This window comes from Lolium perenne, chromosome 3 (assembly GCF_019359855.2).
Source record: "Lolium perenne isolate Kyuss_39 chromosome 3, Kyuss_2.0, whole genome shotgun sequence".
Lineage (NCBI taxonomy): Eukaryota > Viridiplantae > Streptophyta > Magnoliopsida > Poales > Poaceae > Lolium > Lolium perenne.
The window spans coordinates 261,540,053-261,557,647 of NC_067246.2; the positions used below are offsets into that span (position 1 = coordinate 261,540,053).

Consider the following 17,595-nt stretch of genomic DNA (forward strand, 5'->3'; position numbering starts at 1 on the left):
GTGGGCTCGCCGGATGGATGAAGGGCCAAATCCGGACCAAAACGAGGAACCGGGGGCGCGACTGGGCCGAATTTCGCCGTCCGGATGGGAAAAACGTCGCTCGGGGGCCTCGTCGGGGAGACGAGTGGAGATGCTCTTAGCATGGTATCTTAGCAACATGAATGAAAAATCTGCTTCACCATAGATTAAGGGGTTAATTAGATATATGCCACTGCAATTCATGCCTATTCGAAAAATGCCACTCCAATTCTCAAACTTCGAAATATGCCACTTCAATTCTTCTATGCGTCGATAAATGCCACTCTAGTGATTTGGCCTCGTTTTTATTCAGAAAGTGTGTACCGTATTTTCTCCCGGACAAATTTGCCCTTGATCCCACATGTGACTGAACCAACACATCAGCCCAGCTCATCCTCTCCACTCTCACTCCACTTCCCTCCTCTGAACAAGTTTCTGCCTTTGTTGTCGCTCAAACAAGAGCATGATGAGGAGCTGCTCTCCAGGCCACGCGAACGGCACCTCTGCGGGAAGTAAGGCTGTGAGAGCCCAGAGTTGCGGCGAGGAACAGGGGAAAGAAGAGAGGCGGCAGCGCATCTGTGGGGAGATATCGACGATGCTCCAGTTTGGGACGGAGCAGACGATGTACATATGAGGAAAGGTGCGTCGACGGCGGAGGGCTGCAGGGAGGCGCGGAGATGGTTGGAGGTGGGGGCGCCGACGGGAAAGGCTGCGGCGGCGGCGGCGCCCCAAGTTCTTCGACGATGTGGTCAAACCAGAGAAAGAATGCCCTTGGATGTAGAAGGATAAAGATGTGGGCTCAGGGGTAGTTTCGTCCGGGAGAAAATACAGTGGCCGTTTTTCTACCAAAAAGAAGCTCAAATGTGTAGAATGGCATTTATCAAGGTATAGAAGAATTGGAGTGGCATATTTCAAAGTTTGAGAATTTGAGTGGCATTTTTCCAATAGGCATGAATTGCAGTGGCATATATCTAATTAACCCACTAGATTATTAAGACTAAAAGGGTTCCCCAGCTTTGCAACCATAAGTCACAACTTGTTTCTAAGCTCTTCATCATCTTCAACTTTGTCTGCTTCTGCCTTTGCAAGCTCTAAATCCATCTAGTGAGGACTAAATATGTACTCTTGAGTTCCCTAAAATTCAAGCACTTTGCAAAACAACTATGAAAGACCGATATACAATAATGGCAATCCGGAATCCTGTATGTTGTACAGACATGAGCTTCCCAAAGAGTACAACTTATTTTGGCATTCGTCTGCGTCTAGCAAAGCCTTGCCTCCATCACCTATGTGAAGCTAGCAAATGCTCCTATTTGAGAACATGGTTGCACTTGCATTATCATCGGGAACAAGGTACAATGCTTACAATGAAGAAGGAAAATCTAGTTAGCAGGCATATTTAAAAGTATTTGAAAAAAATAACTGTACAGATCGATGCAAGCAGGTGTAAAACCAACACTGAAATGAGCAAGTCTAGAAAACAGAGAATAATATATTCTATCATGGTAAGGTGATAGTCTGAAAGTACATACTCTACTCATGTCAGTGGTATTAAAGTCGCCATTCAGTCTAAAATCTCACACATACACTTGAAGTATATAACAAAATCCTGGCTTATTTTGTCTTCCATCATGGGTTTAGCATTCACAATTTCACAATCTTTGCCCCACTCATCAACATACACGGAAGACAAGAGTCAACTATATAGAACACTAGCAGAAGAATTGGTTAGCAGCCACATGGTCAAACAATAGAGACGGAAAAGTGCAGGACGTTCTCAGAAATTGCAAGGAATTCTCAAGGACTGCACATACTAGTCTTCATTTTGGCCATGAATTTCATTGGCAAACGTTCTAAGAAATTGTGTTCTTGCTGTCACTTCTAAGTATCTGCTCAATAGACCAGGATTGTCACGTTGTGGTCACATTTAAAACGAGTGACATGTTATAGTTCAGTACTGTAACTGCACGAGCTAAGTATTCCACACTGATTAACCATTCCCAATAATCACTTGGATTACATTAACGAATGTTTTGCACGTTATTATATCAGGAAAACACTGTTTGCTAACCATCTTCTCCAATACATCAATAGCCTGATCTAGACGTCCATACTTACAGAAATAATAAAAATATTGTAGGCAGCTACATCAGGCTCACAAATTTGCATACAGGAATCATGCTTCAGACATATGCTTCACATTACATACAAGCAACTCCACTAATCCCCTTATCGGCACAAACATGCATCCTGTCCATTCTCATATTGCAAGAAATAGGAAACAGAGAAAAAAATGGAGGATTTACCTTCACTGGAGACGACTAACTAGGCTGGAGAGGAGGCTCCAACCCAGGCCCGTACCGGAAGGGTGTGCAGAAGGTGCGATAGCACAGGGCCTCCAAATAATTAGGGCCCCCAATTAATTCTTTTGTAGGAGTAATACTAGTATTTAATGGTACTAATTACAGCTTAAGCAAACAGAGGCAACAATGCTGAGCTGGACTCTCTCAACGTCCAATTACATGTACGTACGGAGTAGTAGTACTACTACTTAGTTAATTTCCAGGTTCAACTGTCTAACTGGGCATTTATTTCTCTCTAAACGTGATTTCTATACTAGAAAAAAAATATGCTTAAACTAGGTGATAGATTTGTAGTTTAGAGGAACAATACATATTTTTCAACATCATGTTGGCTTTTGGTTCCACATATATACATGGATATGCTAGTAAAATTCATAAAAAAACATCATTACCTTATTTTCACTTGATCAATCAAAATATTAGTTTCATATATTAACACATACTACAAAGTATTTAGGGTGTCATTTTTTAAGAGATATACTAGTATTTTCTGGAAAATATTGCATTTGAGGTATAAATATTGGAGAATAATATTGTTGTGGTTATCTCTTCTTAGTATATATAGGGGTCTAGTTTTAGATTCTGTACAGGGCCACCAAAATCTCAGGTACGGCCCTGCTCCAACCGCAGGTGATCGTCGCCGGCCGCGGGTCGTGTAGGATGCGACCAGGAGAACCAACAGCGCTAGTCGGGGCAACGGAGCTTCGCTGTGGTCATAGCGACGTTGGGATAGTCACCGCTCCCCGTGCGCAGCATAGCGACGCCGTGCCGCTCATCGCCTCCCTCATGCCGATCGCCAGATAAAGCCCCTCCGCAACGCCGGCGGCCAATCCGGTGCCCGAGATCCGCGCCGATTCGGTGGTGGGTACAAATGCTCGGCGAAGCCGCCCGCACAAGGAACCGGATCGGAGGGAGGCCGCCGCCGTCGAGACGTATTGGGGAAGGGGGCGGCGGAGGGGGTAGGTCTACTTCAGGATGTAATGGTGTCTGGAGGGGGCGAGGAGGCGGCGGCGCCGGAGTTGGGCAATGGATAGAGAGCGGCGGCGGCGGAACCTCCGGCAGGACCATCGCTGGAGAACGAGGATTGACATGACAGGCTGCGATCGGTAGATCTTGGGCTGGACCAGTCTAATGGGCTGGGCCCGTCTACGTTTTTTTTCTAAGGTGAGAAAATTTCTCATGCTGTGTTTGGATGCATGGAAAGTTGGCATGGAATTGGAATTTGGGCAAATTCCATGAATTCCGCCGTTTGGTTTGCCCTCAGAATTTTCGCGTGGAAACGTATCTAAATTCCGCGCGCTGAATCGTCCTATGTATCGAGGCCAGAAAACTTTCCGAGGTCTCCACCTCGGAAAGGCTCAGAATCGACCCACGCCCTCTCTCCCGTCTCGTCTCCCTCACGCCTCCCTCTCCCTCCCGGGACCTGCTCCACCTCCCTTCTCCCTGGACTCCGGCTGCCCTGCCTCCCTCCCGTCTCCCTGGACTCCGGCGGCGGTGGCGGCGCACAGCTTCGTGTAGGATAACGTTGCATAGAAAACAAAAATTTTCCTACCGCGAACACGCAATCCAAGCCAAGATGCAATCTAGAAGACGGTAGCAACGAGGGGGTATCGAGTCTCACCCTTGAAGAGATTCCAAAGCCTACAAGAGGAGGCTCTTGTTGCTGCGGTAGATGATCACTTGCCGCTTGCAAAAGCGCGTAGAAGATCTTGATCACGATCGGTTCCGGCGTCACGAACGGGCAGCACCTCCGTACTCGGTCACACGTTCGGTTGTTGATGAAGACGACGTCCACCTCCCCGTTCCAGCGGGCAGCGGAAGTAGTAGCTCCTCTTGAATCCGACAGCACGACGGCGTGGTGTCGGTGGCGGTGTAGAAGTCCGGCGGAGCTTCGCTAAGCTACGCGGGCAATATGGAGTGGAGGAGCAAAGCTAGGGTTTGGGAGGGGGTGGCCGGCCACTCAAGGGGGGCGGCCAGCTTATGGTCTTGGGGTGGCCGGCCCCCTCCCTTGGCCCCTCATTATATAGGTGGATCCCAAGTGTTGGTGTCCAAGTCTTCGAATAAGACCCGAAACCAAAACCTTCCATAGGAGGGGGGAAACCTAGCCCAACTAGGACTCCCACCCAAAGGTGAGATTCCCACCTCCCATGTGGGGGGTGGCCGGCCCCCTATGGTGGAGTCCACTTGGGACTCCACCCCATCTAGGGCTGGCCGGCCATGGAGGTGGAGTCCCTTGTGGACTCCACCTTCCTTGGTGGTTTCTTTCGGACTTTTCTAGAACCTTCTAGAACCTTCCATAGAACCTTCCGCGACATTTTATTTCACATAAAATGACATCCTATATATGAATCTTATTCTCCGGACCATTCCGGAACTCCTCGTGATGTCCGGGATCTCATCCGGACTCCGAACAAATATTCGAACTCCATTCCATAATTCAAGTGCTACCATTTCAACATCCAACTTTAAGTGTGTCACCCTACGGTTCGAGAAATATGCGGACATGGTTGAGTACTCACTCCGACCAATAACCAATAGCGGGATCATGAGATCCATAATTGCTCCCACATATTCAACGATGACTTTAGTGATCGAATGAACCATACACATATATTACCAATTCCCTTTGTCTCGCGATATTTTACTTGTCCGAGGTTTGATCTTCGGTATCACTCTATACCTTGTTCAACCTCGTCTCCTGACAAGTACTCTTTACTCGTACCGTGGTATGTGGTCTCTTATGAACTCATTCATATGCTTGCAAGACATTAGACGACATTCCACCGAGAGGGCCCAGAGTATATCTATCCGTCATCGGGATGGACAAATCCCACTGTTGATCCATATGCCTCAACTCATACTTTCCGGATACTTAATCCCACCTTTATAGCCACCCATTTACGCAGTGGTGTTTGGTGTAATCAAAGTACCTTTCTGGTATAAGTGATTTACATGATCTCATGGTCATAAGGACTAGGTAACTATGTATTGAAAGCTTATAGCAAATAACTTAATGACGAGATCTTATGCTACGCTTAATTGGGTGTGTCCATTATATCATTCACACAATGACATAACCTTGTTATTAATAACATCCAATGTTCATGATTATGAAACTAATCATCCATTAATCAACAAGCTAGTTTAAGAGGCATACTAGGGACTTCTTGTTTGTCTACATATCACACATGTACTAATGTTTCGGTTAATACAATTCTAGCATGATATATAAACATTTATCATAAACATAAAGATATAAATAATAACCACTTTATTATTGCCTCTAGGGCATATCTCCTTCAGTCTCCCACTTGCACTAGAGTCAATAATCTAGATTACATTGTAATATACCTAACACCCATGGCATTCTGGTGTTGGTCATGCTTTGCCCTAGGGAGAGCTTTAGTCAACGGATCTGCTACATTCAGATCAGTGTGTACTTTGCAAATCTTTACTTCTCCATCTTCGATGTACTCGCGAATCGAGTGGTAACGCAGCTTGATATGCTTCAGCCTCTTGTGTGACCTTGGCTCTTGTGCATTGGCGATGGCACCCATGTTATCACAGTAAATGATTAATGGGTCCAATGCACTAGGAACCACACCGAGCTCTACAATGAACCTCTTCATCCATACCGCTTCGATGAAGCCTGCGAAGCCGCTATGTACTCTGATTCTGTTGAAGACTTCGCCACCGTGCACCGCTTTGAGCTTGCCCAGCCATCGCAGCACCATTCAATATAAACACGTACCTGCATTGTGACTTAGAGTCATCAGGATCAGTGTTCCAACTTGCATCGGTGTACCGTTTACAACGAGCTCTTGGTCACCTCCATAACAAAGAAACATATCCTTAGTTCTTTTCAAGTACTTCAGGATATTCTTGACCGCTGTCCATTGTTCCATTCCTGGATCACTTTGATATCTGCTAGTCAAACTAACAGCATGTGCTATATCCGGTCTAGTACATAGCATGGCATACATGATAGATCCTACTGCCGAGGCATAGGGGATGTTACACATCCTTTCTCTTTCTTCTGTCGTAGCCGGTCCTTGAGTTTTACTCAATACCTTGCCTGGTAACATAGGTAAGAACCCTTTCTTACTTTCGTCCATTCTAAACTTCTTTAGAATCTTGTCCAGATATGTACTCTTTGATAGCCCTATTAGGCGTCTTGATCTATCTCTATAAATCTTGATGCCTAATATATACGATGCTTCACCAAGGTCTTTCATTGAAAAACTATTATTCAAATAACCCTTAACAACTGCTTAATAGTTCTATATCATTCCCGATCAATAATATGTCATCTACATATAATATCGGGAATGCTACGTAGCTCCCACTCACTTTCTTGTAAATACAGGCCTCTCCATGACACCGTATAAACCCGAAGTCTTTGATCACCTTATCAAAGCGTCGGTTCCCACTTCTTGAGGCTTGCTTCAGTCCATAGATTGAACGCTGAAGTTTGCATACTTTGTCAGCATTTTTAGGATCGACAAAACCTTTGGGTTGTACCATATACAACTCTTCCTCAATGTCTCCATTAAGGAACGCCGTTTTGACATCCATCTGCCAAATCTCATAATCGAAAAATGCAGCTATTGCTAACAAAATCCTCACAGATTTTAGCTTCGCTACAGGTGAGAATGTCTCATCGTAGTCAACTCCTTGAATTTGTCGGAAACCCTTTGCGACAAGTCGAGCTTTATAGATGAATATTACCATCAGCATCTGTTTTTCTCTTGAAGATCTATTTATTCTCGACAGCCTTACGGCTATCAAGTAAGTCTACCAAAGTCCATACTTTGTTATCATACATGGATCCCATTTCGGATTTCATGGCTTCTTGCCATTTGTTGGAATCTGGGCTCATCATCGCTTCTTCATACGTCGCAGGGTCCTCATCATTGTTATCCACAATCATGACATTTAGACAAGGATCATACCAATCAGGAGTGGCACGTTCCCTTGTCGATCTGCGAGGTTCGATGGTTTCCTCGTTCGAAGTTTCATGATCATTATCATTAGCTTCCTCTCGTTGCAGGTGTAGGCGGTACAGTACAACTTCAGATCGCGCTACTCGATCAATGAGTATAGATTCATCAATCTCATCGAAGTTCTACTTTTCTTCCAGTCACGTCTTTAGTGAGAAATTCTTTCTCAAGAAAGGTTCCGTTCTTAGCAACAAAGATTTTGCCTTCGGATCTGTGATAGAAAGTGTACCCTATAGTTTCCTTAGGGTATCCTATGAAGACGCATTTCTCCGCTTTGGGTTCTAGCTTGTCCGGTTGTAACTTCTTTACATAGGCTTCGCAACCCCAAACTTTCAGAACGACAGCTTAGGTTTCTTATTAAACCATAATTCATACGGTGTCGTTTCTACGGATTTTGATGGTGCTCTATTTAAAGTGAATGCGGCTGTCTCTAATGCATAACTCCAAAATGATAACGGCAAATCGGTAAGAGACATCATACTACGAACCATATCTAAGAGAGTTCGATTACGACGTTCGGACACACCGTTTCGTTGAGGTGTTCCCGGCGGTGTCAATTGTGAAAGTATTCCGCATTTCTTTAAATGCATGCCAAACTCATAACTCAGATATTCACCTCCACGATCAGATCGTAGAAATTTGATCTTCTTGTTACGTTGATTTTCTACTTCACTTTGAAATTCCTTAAACTTCTCGAAAGTTTCGGATTTATGTTTCATGAAATAGATATACCCATATCTACTCAGATCATCTGTGAAGGTTAGAACATAACGATAACCACCGCGCGATGCTACGCTCATTGGTCCACATACATCCGTATGTATGATTTCCAATAAGTCAAGAGCTCGCTCCATCATACCGTAAAATGGAGTCTTTGTCATTTTACCCATTAGACATGCTTCGCATCTATCAAGTGACTCAAAGTCAAGTGATTCAAGTAATCCATCAGCATGGAGTTTCTTCATGCGTTTCACTCCAATATGACCAAGACGACAAGTGCCACATATAAGTAGAATTATCATTAAGTTTAATTCGCTTAGCATCAATGTTATGTATATGCGTATCACTACTATCGAGATCTAATAGAAATAAGCCATTCTTTTGTGGTGCTCGACCATAAAAGATATTATTCATAAAAATAGAACAACCATTATTCTCAGACTTGAATGAATAACCGTCTTGCATTAAACAAGATCCAGATATAATGTTCATGCTCAACGCAGGTACATAATAGCAATTATTTAGGCTTAAAACTAATCCCGAAGGTAGATGTAGAGGAAGTGTGCATTGCGATCACATTGACCTTGGATCCGTTTCCAACGCGCATCGTCACTTCATCTTTCAGCAGCTTGTCGTTTATTCTTTACTACCAGTTTCGAGATACAAATATGAGCAACCGAACCAGTATCAAATACCCGGGTACTAGAACGAGAACCAGTGAAATGAACATCTATAACATGTATATCAGATATACCTTCTTTCTTCTTCTTGACAAGGCCGCTCTTCAGATCTGCCAGATACTTGGAGCAATTACGCTTCCAAAGTGTCCCTTCTCCTTGCGATAATAGCACTCACGCATCGTGCTTAGGGCCGTTCTTAGGTTTCATAGGAGGCGTGGCAGCTTTCTTGCCACCCTTCTTGAATTTTCCCTTAGACTTGCCCTGTTTCTTGAAACTGGTGGTCTTGTTGACCATCAACACTTGGTGCTCTTTCTTGATCTCAATCTCAGCAGCTTTTAGCATGCCAAAAAGTTCAGGTAACTCCTTGTTCATGTTCTCGCATATTGTAGTTCATCACAAAGTTCTTGTAACTTGGTGGCGTGATTGAAGGACACGATTAATCCCGATCTGTTAGGAATCACTATTCCCAAATCATCGAGTTTCTTCGCATGCCCGGTCATGGCGAGCATGTGCTCACTAACGGAGCTGCCTTCTTCCATCATACAGCTGAAGAAATGTTTCGATGCTTCATAGCATTCCATGGCTGCATGAGTCTCGAATATAGCTTTCAGCTCATTCATCAACTCATGAGGATCATGGTGCTCAAAACGTTTTTGAAGATCGGATTCCAGACTGCACAGATGGCACACCGAACTTGAGAGTACCGAGTTTTCCGAGTCGCGTAAACAGCTTTTACTTCATCGGATTCATCTTCTGCAGGAGGGTCACCTAGCGGTGCATCAAGCACAAATTGCAGATTTCCGCCAGAGAGGAAGATCCTCACATGACGGAACCAGTCGGTGAAGTTGCTACCGTTGCTCTTAAGTTTCTCTTTCTCTAGGAACTGATTAAAATTGATTGGGGACGCCATCTCTACAACATATATTTGCAATAGTTTAGACTAAGTTTATGACAAATTGAGTTCAAATTTTAATTCTACATAATTAAAAACCTAAGTGAACTCCCACTCAAAACAATATCCCTCGCATTGTCTTAGTGATCACACGAACCAAATCCACCGCACCTAAACCCGATCATCACGAGAAAAGGTGTGATTTCAATGGCGAACACTCAAAGTGTTCATCATATCAACCATATGATTCATGCTCTACCTTTCGGTATCACGTGTTCCGAGACCATGTACGTACATGCTAGGCTCGTCAAGGCCACCTTAGTATCCGCATGTGCAAAACTGTCTTGCACCCGTCATATGTACTTATTGAATCTATCACACCCGATCATCACGAGGTGCTTCGAAACGACAAGACTTGGCAACGGTGCTACTAAGGATGAACACTTTATTATCTTGAGATTTTAGTGAGGGATCATCTTATAATGCTACCATCGCGATCTAAGCAAAATAAGATGCATAAAAAGGATTAACATCACATGCAGTTCATATGTGATATGATATGGCCCTTTTGTTCTTGCGCCTTTGATCTTCATCTCCAAAGCACGGATATGATCTCCATCATCTTCGGGCATGATCTCCATCATCGTCGGCGTAGCGTCAAGGTCAATGGCGCCGTCTTCATGATTGTCCTCCATGTAGCAACTATTACAACTACTTTGAAATACTACTCAACATGAAATTTAAAGACAACCATAAGGCTCCTGCCGGTTGCCACAATACAATAATGATCATCTCATACATATTCATCATCACATTATGGCCATATCACATCACCAAACCCTGCAAAAACAAGTTAGACGTCTCTAATTTGGTTTGCATATTTTACGTGGTTTAGGGTTTTCGAGAGAGATCTAATCTACCTACGAACATGAACCACAACGTTGATACTAATGTTTTCAATAGAAGAGTAAATTGAATCTTTACTATAGTAGGAGAGACAGACACCCGCAAAGCCTCTTATGCAATACAAGTTGCATGTCGAACGAGGAACAAGTCTCATGAACGCGGTCATGTAAAGTTAGTCCGAGCCGCTTCATCCCACTATGCCATAAAGATGCAAAGTACTCAAACTAAAGATAACAAGAGCATCAACGCCCACAAACCATTGTGTTCTACTCGTGCAACCATCTATGCATAGACACGGCTCGATACCACTTTGTAGGATAACGTTGCATAGAAAACAAAAATTTTCCTACCGCGAACACGCAATCCAAGCCAAGATGCAATCTAGAAGACGGTAGCAACGAGGGGGTATCGAGTCTCACCCTTGAAGAGATTCCAAAGCCTACAAGAGGAGGCTCTTGTTGCTGCGGTAGACGATCACTTGCCGCTTGCAAAAGCGCGTAGAAGATCTTGATCACGATCGGTTCCGGCGTCACGAACGGGCAGCACCTCCGTACTCGGTCACACGTTCGGTTGTTGATGAAGACGACGTCCACCTCCCCGTTCCAGCGGGCAGTGGAAGTAGTAGCTCCTCTTGAATCCGACAGCACGACGGCGTGGTGTCGGTGGCGGTGTAGAAGTCCGGTGGAGCTTCGCTAAGCTACGCGGGCAATATGGAGTGGAGGAGCAAAGCTAGGGTTTGGGAGGGGGTGGCCGGCCACTCAAGGGGGGCGGCCAGCTTATGGTCTTGGGGTGGCCGGGCCCCTCCCTTGGCCCCTCATTATATAGGTGGATCCCAAGTGTTGGTGTCCAAGTCTTCGAATAAGACCCGAAACCAAAACCTTCCATAGGAGGGGGGAAACCTAGCCCAACTAGGACTCCCACCCAAAGGTGGGATTCCCACCTCCCATGTGGGGGGTGGCCGGCCCCCTATGGTGGAGTCCACTTGGGACTCCACCCCATCTAGGGCTGGCCGGCCATGGAGGTGGAGTCCCTTGTGGACTCCACCTTCCTTGGTGGTTTCTTCCGGACTTTTCTAGAACCTTCTAGAACCTTCCATAGAACCTTCCGCGACATTTTATTTCACATAAAATGACATCCTATATATGAATCTTATTCTCCGGACCATTCCGGAACTCCTCGTGATGTCCGGGATCTCATCCGGGACTCCGAACAAATATTCGAACTCCATTCCATAATTCAAGTGCTACCATTTCAACATCCAACTTTAAGTGTGTCACCCTACGGTTCGAGAACTATGCGGACATGGTTGAGTACTCACTCCGACCAATAACCAATAGCGGGATCTGGAGATCCATAATGGCTCCCACATATTCAACGATGACTTTAGTGATCGAATGAACCATACACATATATTACCAATTCCCTTTGTCTCGCGATATTTTACTTGTCCGAGGTTTGATCTTCGGTATCACTCTATACCTTGTTCAACCTCGTCTCCTGACAAGTACTCTTTACTCGTACCGTGGTATGTGGTCTCTTATGAACTCATTCATATGCTTGCAAGACATTAGACGACATTCCACCGAGAGGGCCCAGAGTATATCTATCCGTCATCGGGATGGACAAATCCCACTGTTGATCCATATGCCTCAACTCATACTTTCCGGATACTTAATCCCACCTTTATAGCCACCCATTTACGCAGTGGTGTTTGGTGTAATCAAAGTACCTTTCTGGTATAAGTGATTTACATGATCTCATGGTCATAAGGACTAGGTAACTATGTATTGAAAGCTTATAGCAAATAACTTAATGACGAGATCTTATGCTACGCTTAATTGGGTGTGTCCATTATATCATTCACACAATGACATAACCTTGTTATTAATAACATCCAATGTTCATGATTATGAAACTAATCATCCATTAATCAACAAGCTAGTTTAAGAGGCATACTAGGGACTTCTTGTTTGTCTACATATCACACATGTACTAATGTTTCGGTTAATACAATTCTAGCATGATATATAAACATTTATCATAAACATAAAGATATAAATAATAACCACTTTATTATTGCCTCTAGGGCATATCTCCTTCACTTCGCCCTCCCATTCGCCCATCCCACGCCTCCCCCTCGAGCTTCTCGTCTCTGCCCGCGGGAGATCGAGGCGGTGGTGGTATGAATCACATCTAGGCGGCGGCTACCAGGCGGAGCGTCGGGGCGGCCGAATCTCCTCCAGGCAAGTTCCCGGCGGCGGTGGCGCTGGTTGCAGGGGAGGACGGCGGCGGTTGCAAGGCCCGCGGCAGCGGTGGTTGGGGCATGGGCCCGCGGTGCCGATTGCAGAGGAGGACGGGGGCGGTTGCAGGGCCCCCGGCGGCAGTGGTTGGGGCACGGGCCTGCGGCCTCGGCGGCGCCGGTTGCAGGAGAGGAGGACGACGGAGTTGCAGGCCCCCGCGGCAGTGGTTGGGGCACGGGCCCGCTGCCTCGGCGGCGCCGGTTACAGGAGAGGAGAGCAGCGGAGTTGCAGGGCCCCTCCACCGCCGGCCACCGGCCACAAGCGACCGCCGGTCCCTCTCGCACTCCACCGCCGGCCACAAGCTCACCGGCGGCTCCGCCTGCACTCCACCTCCGACCCCTCCCTTCCCTTGCGTTGACCCCAAAAAAATACCGCAAATTCATTTCCATACTGCAGTCCAAACAGGATTAGGAATTTGTACCACCATTTGATTCCAAAGGAAAATTCTAAGCACACCCAAACAACAGATTTGGAATTTTAGTCTAATTCATTTCCATCTTGGATTTGGAATCTTTGCCCAATTCAATTCCAAGACCAAATTCTGTGCATCCAAACACAGTCAGAGTATGTAATGTACCTCTCCAGTTTTAGACTGTGGTATGACTATATTTTAGCCATTGATTGGACTGAAATTAATGGCTATAATTCATTTGAGGGTACCACAAAACAACCCTTGATTATAGGCCAACAAACTTTGTAGAAAGCCCTGGTGAAGCCATCCGGACCGGGAGCTTTATCACTAGGCATAGATTTGATGGCCCCAATAACCTCCTCCGGAAAATTCTCCCCAAGATTCGCAAGGTCGCAATCGGGAAAAACGGAGGTAGTACATGGAATGCAAATATGTGTGATGGACTCGGGTTTGGTGACGCTGCGCCCGTTTGTGGTGTGTTATCCTTCTGTGCAACTGATTATCGGTTAATCCTTCGGACAAGGTTTGCTGATCAACTCTCTGTTTTGATCTCCTGTAAAAGTTCTAAAGGCTAGTAATACGATATCTGCTTCAAGATAGTGGATTCCATTTATGATCCATCTCTTTCGGACTTAAGTACTCAAATTTGATCTGAATAGGGGCCTTGACAGCATATAGTATTTCTTAAGAGCTCGGATTATTGTAGAGTTCTGTGCACAAGATGAAGCCAAATCCAGCTTCTCCCTTTGCTTACGTCTGAACAAACCAACATACAAAAGAAAGGCGCATAAAGGTGTCGCCACAATCAGCAAAAAGGGGCAGTGCGAGCTAGATGGATGTCTGTGCGATGTATCTGAACATGCATGCACGCACCCCTGTTCAGGGCTCCATGCTTCCCTTCTCCCTGAACAGTGAACACCCCAATGCAGCAAGCGAGCTTGACGTCCCCCACGATGAAAACAACAGAGAAAGCTTCCGTTGGACAGTTACCAACTCAAGAATGAACACACATTTCTATTCTACTCTCGTACAGACCAACTATACATGTACAGTGAGGCTTAGCACAAAAGAGCCATCCAGGAGGTTCGATTAATTTTGGGAGCCAGCTCAGTGGTCTCTTGTGAGAAACAAGCAACAGACTCTTTCTCATTTTTATCATCTTCCTTTCACGTTATCTGCACATAAGCAGTTGTAGCTTGGCAACTGCAAAAGCTTCCCCAAAGGCACCAGCATAACCAACAGCTGATCTTACCTTGGCTATATGGGTTGAACTGAGCTGAGACTTGACAGTTCAGATGTGCTCTTTTGATTCACGCTGGATAAAACACACGTTACACACCTAGCTAGACAACCATCAAATCGGCACTAAAATATGGGCCAGCATAGATCGCACTCAGGTCTCCCGGTTCTTTCCTGGGGTTTCTGTTTGGAGATCGATGTAGCTTTTGGCAGCCGCTAAACTCCGCCGTGTATTTTTCTTGTGGCGACGGTTGCGCCCCTTCATGGAATGTAATGCGTATGTGTATGGCAGGCGCTAGTGTTGTCCACGAATTCAGCATACGAATGCCTGAAACATAATTTTTCGATAAAAGGAATATATTAATATCGAGAGATACCAATTACACCCAGCCTCTGCAACAACGCACCACCCTAATGGCACTACGGATGCACACAGCCAAAAAAAAAAAAAAAAGAAAACTAAGAAACAAAAGTCCCGCTACAGTATCACGGACCTAACAACAGCAATACATCCACCACCATGACAACACCTGAATTGCAGACTCTCCAAAAAACGACGCCTCCAAGAAGGGAACAGTGCTCCAACACCGTCGTCGCCCGATCAAAGATCTTAGGTTTTCACCCTGAAGATAGTCTCCACTCTCAAAACAATGCCTCCACCAAGGTCACTGCCAGGCACAACCAGTTAAGGCCAGACCTTGGGTTTTCACCCTGAAAGGTAGGACTCTGCGCTTCACATGTGTTGTCACCCCCACTTTCATACCGCTGCTGTGAAGCTCGGACACCAAGCAAGCCCCTCAACAGCGCGGAGACTTGAACCTCCCTTAGCTAGTCCTTCCCTCCGGCCTTCATGAAATTCTCTTCTTCCGACTTTCATCATGGATCCATAGTCACTTGATGTCAACACAGAAAAAGAGCTTCGCGCTGCTCCCTCCAGAACCAAACGGTCGGAATAAATGCATGGGTGCGCACGACCGAATACCTCCGATCCAGCAAACTCCAGGCAAAGCACTGTTACATTCGCCGGCGGAGCCTTCCGGAACTCAACCCTCCGGCTAGATCACGAGTCCATGCCTCCGGTAGGTCCTCCTCTTCACGCAAGAGAGGCACTAGGACCGCCGCCTTTATTCAGGCCGGACCCCCACGTCGGCGACCATCCCCGGCTGGCCAACCCAACCCTCCACCGGCGACACCATCGCCGGCTTCCATGCACCTCCATCTCACCGCCGGATGGCGATGATAGATCAAAAATCCACCACCACCAACCGCAGGCCGACCCTCTCCGGCGAAGAAGAGGCCACCTCCTCCGTCAAACCCAAGGTTGCTGCCCCGGGCGCCCTCGTGTCGCGGAAGATGCCCGAGATCGCCTCCACGCACCAACGAGAGGCGGGGTGGATGGCATGGCGCAGACCGAGGGTCTGGCCGCCGCCCACCACCAACCCCTGCCGGAGTGCTGCGGGAAAACATAATGCTCCCCCCTTTACTGTAAAGAACGAGAGCGACGCTCCACGGAAATGGCATGGCAGACTTCGCTCAAATATCTGTTGAGCTCTCCTTCTTGGATGGGATTTGCAACCTTCCAACAAAGTACTCCCTCCTGCCCAAAACATGTTGCTTTGGTTAAAGTCAAATTTCGTAAAGTTTAATCATCTATATTGATAAAAATAAACATATACAATAAAATAATAATATTTTTAGAATTCTTATGAAATATATTTTTATATTATATGCATTTGACATGGTAGATCTTTGTATTCTTATCTATATTCTTGGTCAAAGTTTGCACAGTTTAACTTACACGAAAAATTATGCATAACATAAAATAGGCAGGAGGGAGTAGAGATAAACAATTTAATCCTCCATCGGCAGTAACCAATTAACTATGGATATTTCAACGAATAATTTGTGGGATGGGAAATCGAAAAAAAGGGAGATATGACAATAAGAAAGTAGAAAGTATGTACAGATCCTGATGCATACCAATTTAATCCTCTCTGCCAAGATGTAGTACAAATTGGTTTTCATTAAAATCTTACTTTATGAACTTTGACCAAGTATATCGAGAAAAGCATCAACATTTGCAACACCATTTTTTTTAGGATCATCATGAAATATACTTCAATATTGTAGGTGTTTGGTATTGTAGAAGTGGATACACATTTCCACATGTTTTGTCAAATTTCATGGCGTTTAACTTTGAAAAACCTAATATGCACTACAATTTGAAAAAAAAAACTTTACAATATTCTCTCCAATGTCATGCATCTTAGTTTTAGTCGTCAAGTTCAAACTTTGTAAAGTTTTACCAAGTATGTATGCATGTATATCAACATCCAAAATATTATATCTATATTATTAGAATCGGCATGAAATATAATTTCATTTTAAATGTACTTGACATTGTAGATATTGATAGATACATACTAGTCATATTTTATAAAATTTGACTTTGACTAAAACTAAAATGCACTGCAATTTGGCAAAGTGGCTACTTTAGTAAACATTCAATTATTTTATTTTGTTGTAGAAAATTTATGTAGGCAAAACATCTACAACGAACATAGGAATCTTAAATTCGCGTCCGTGGAGAACTGAACCTACTTAGTATGGTTGCACATCTACTAGAAGCGGATCCACTGATGTAGCCGCCCCTACCTGACACACCGTCCACATCTACTCTCCCATCCAAGTGTACAGACATACACAGATGGTTAGACTTGCCGTGCGAACCCTTTTACATATTTCAGACAATTTGATTAATTTCATGCGCTAGTACAGATTGAGATTTTAAGGCCCCTCATGGCATATGGAAGGCCCTTTCCTGAACGCCTGAAGTTCTGAAAAGCCAACCCTCTGAGTAGCCTCCGCCAGTCTGCATCACGAAATTTTATCACACGCCAAAGATAAAGCGTGTGCGAATTAGCACAAACACTTTTCTCCAAATGAACTATGTGCTCAACTTTATTCTTCGCAGACCGATTCTTTCCCTCACACCCTGCGTCATATTTTTGCGCATCCTTTTCCTTTCCCGCTTCTTTTTCCTATCGTTAGCTGTCTTCCCGCCA

The 17,595-nt window shown here is 45.1% G+C and overlaps 1 long non-coding RNA gene across 1 annotated transcript; it reads right to left on the reverse strand.

Moving 5' to 3' along the window:
- Positions 1 to 1,047: 1,047 nt before the first annotated feature.
- Positions 1,048 to 2,369, reverse strand: LOC127344163 (uncharacterized). The gene is made up of 2 exons (XR_011755977.1): positions 2,325 to 2,369; positions 1,048 to 1,379 (listed from the first exon to the last, which is right to left on the reverse strand). It is a non-coding gene; the product is annotated as an uncharacterized lncRNA (long non-coding RNA).
- Positions 2,370 to 17,595: the final 15,226 nt, after the last annotated feature.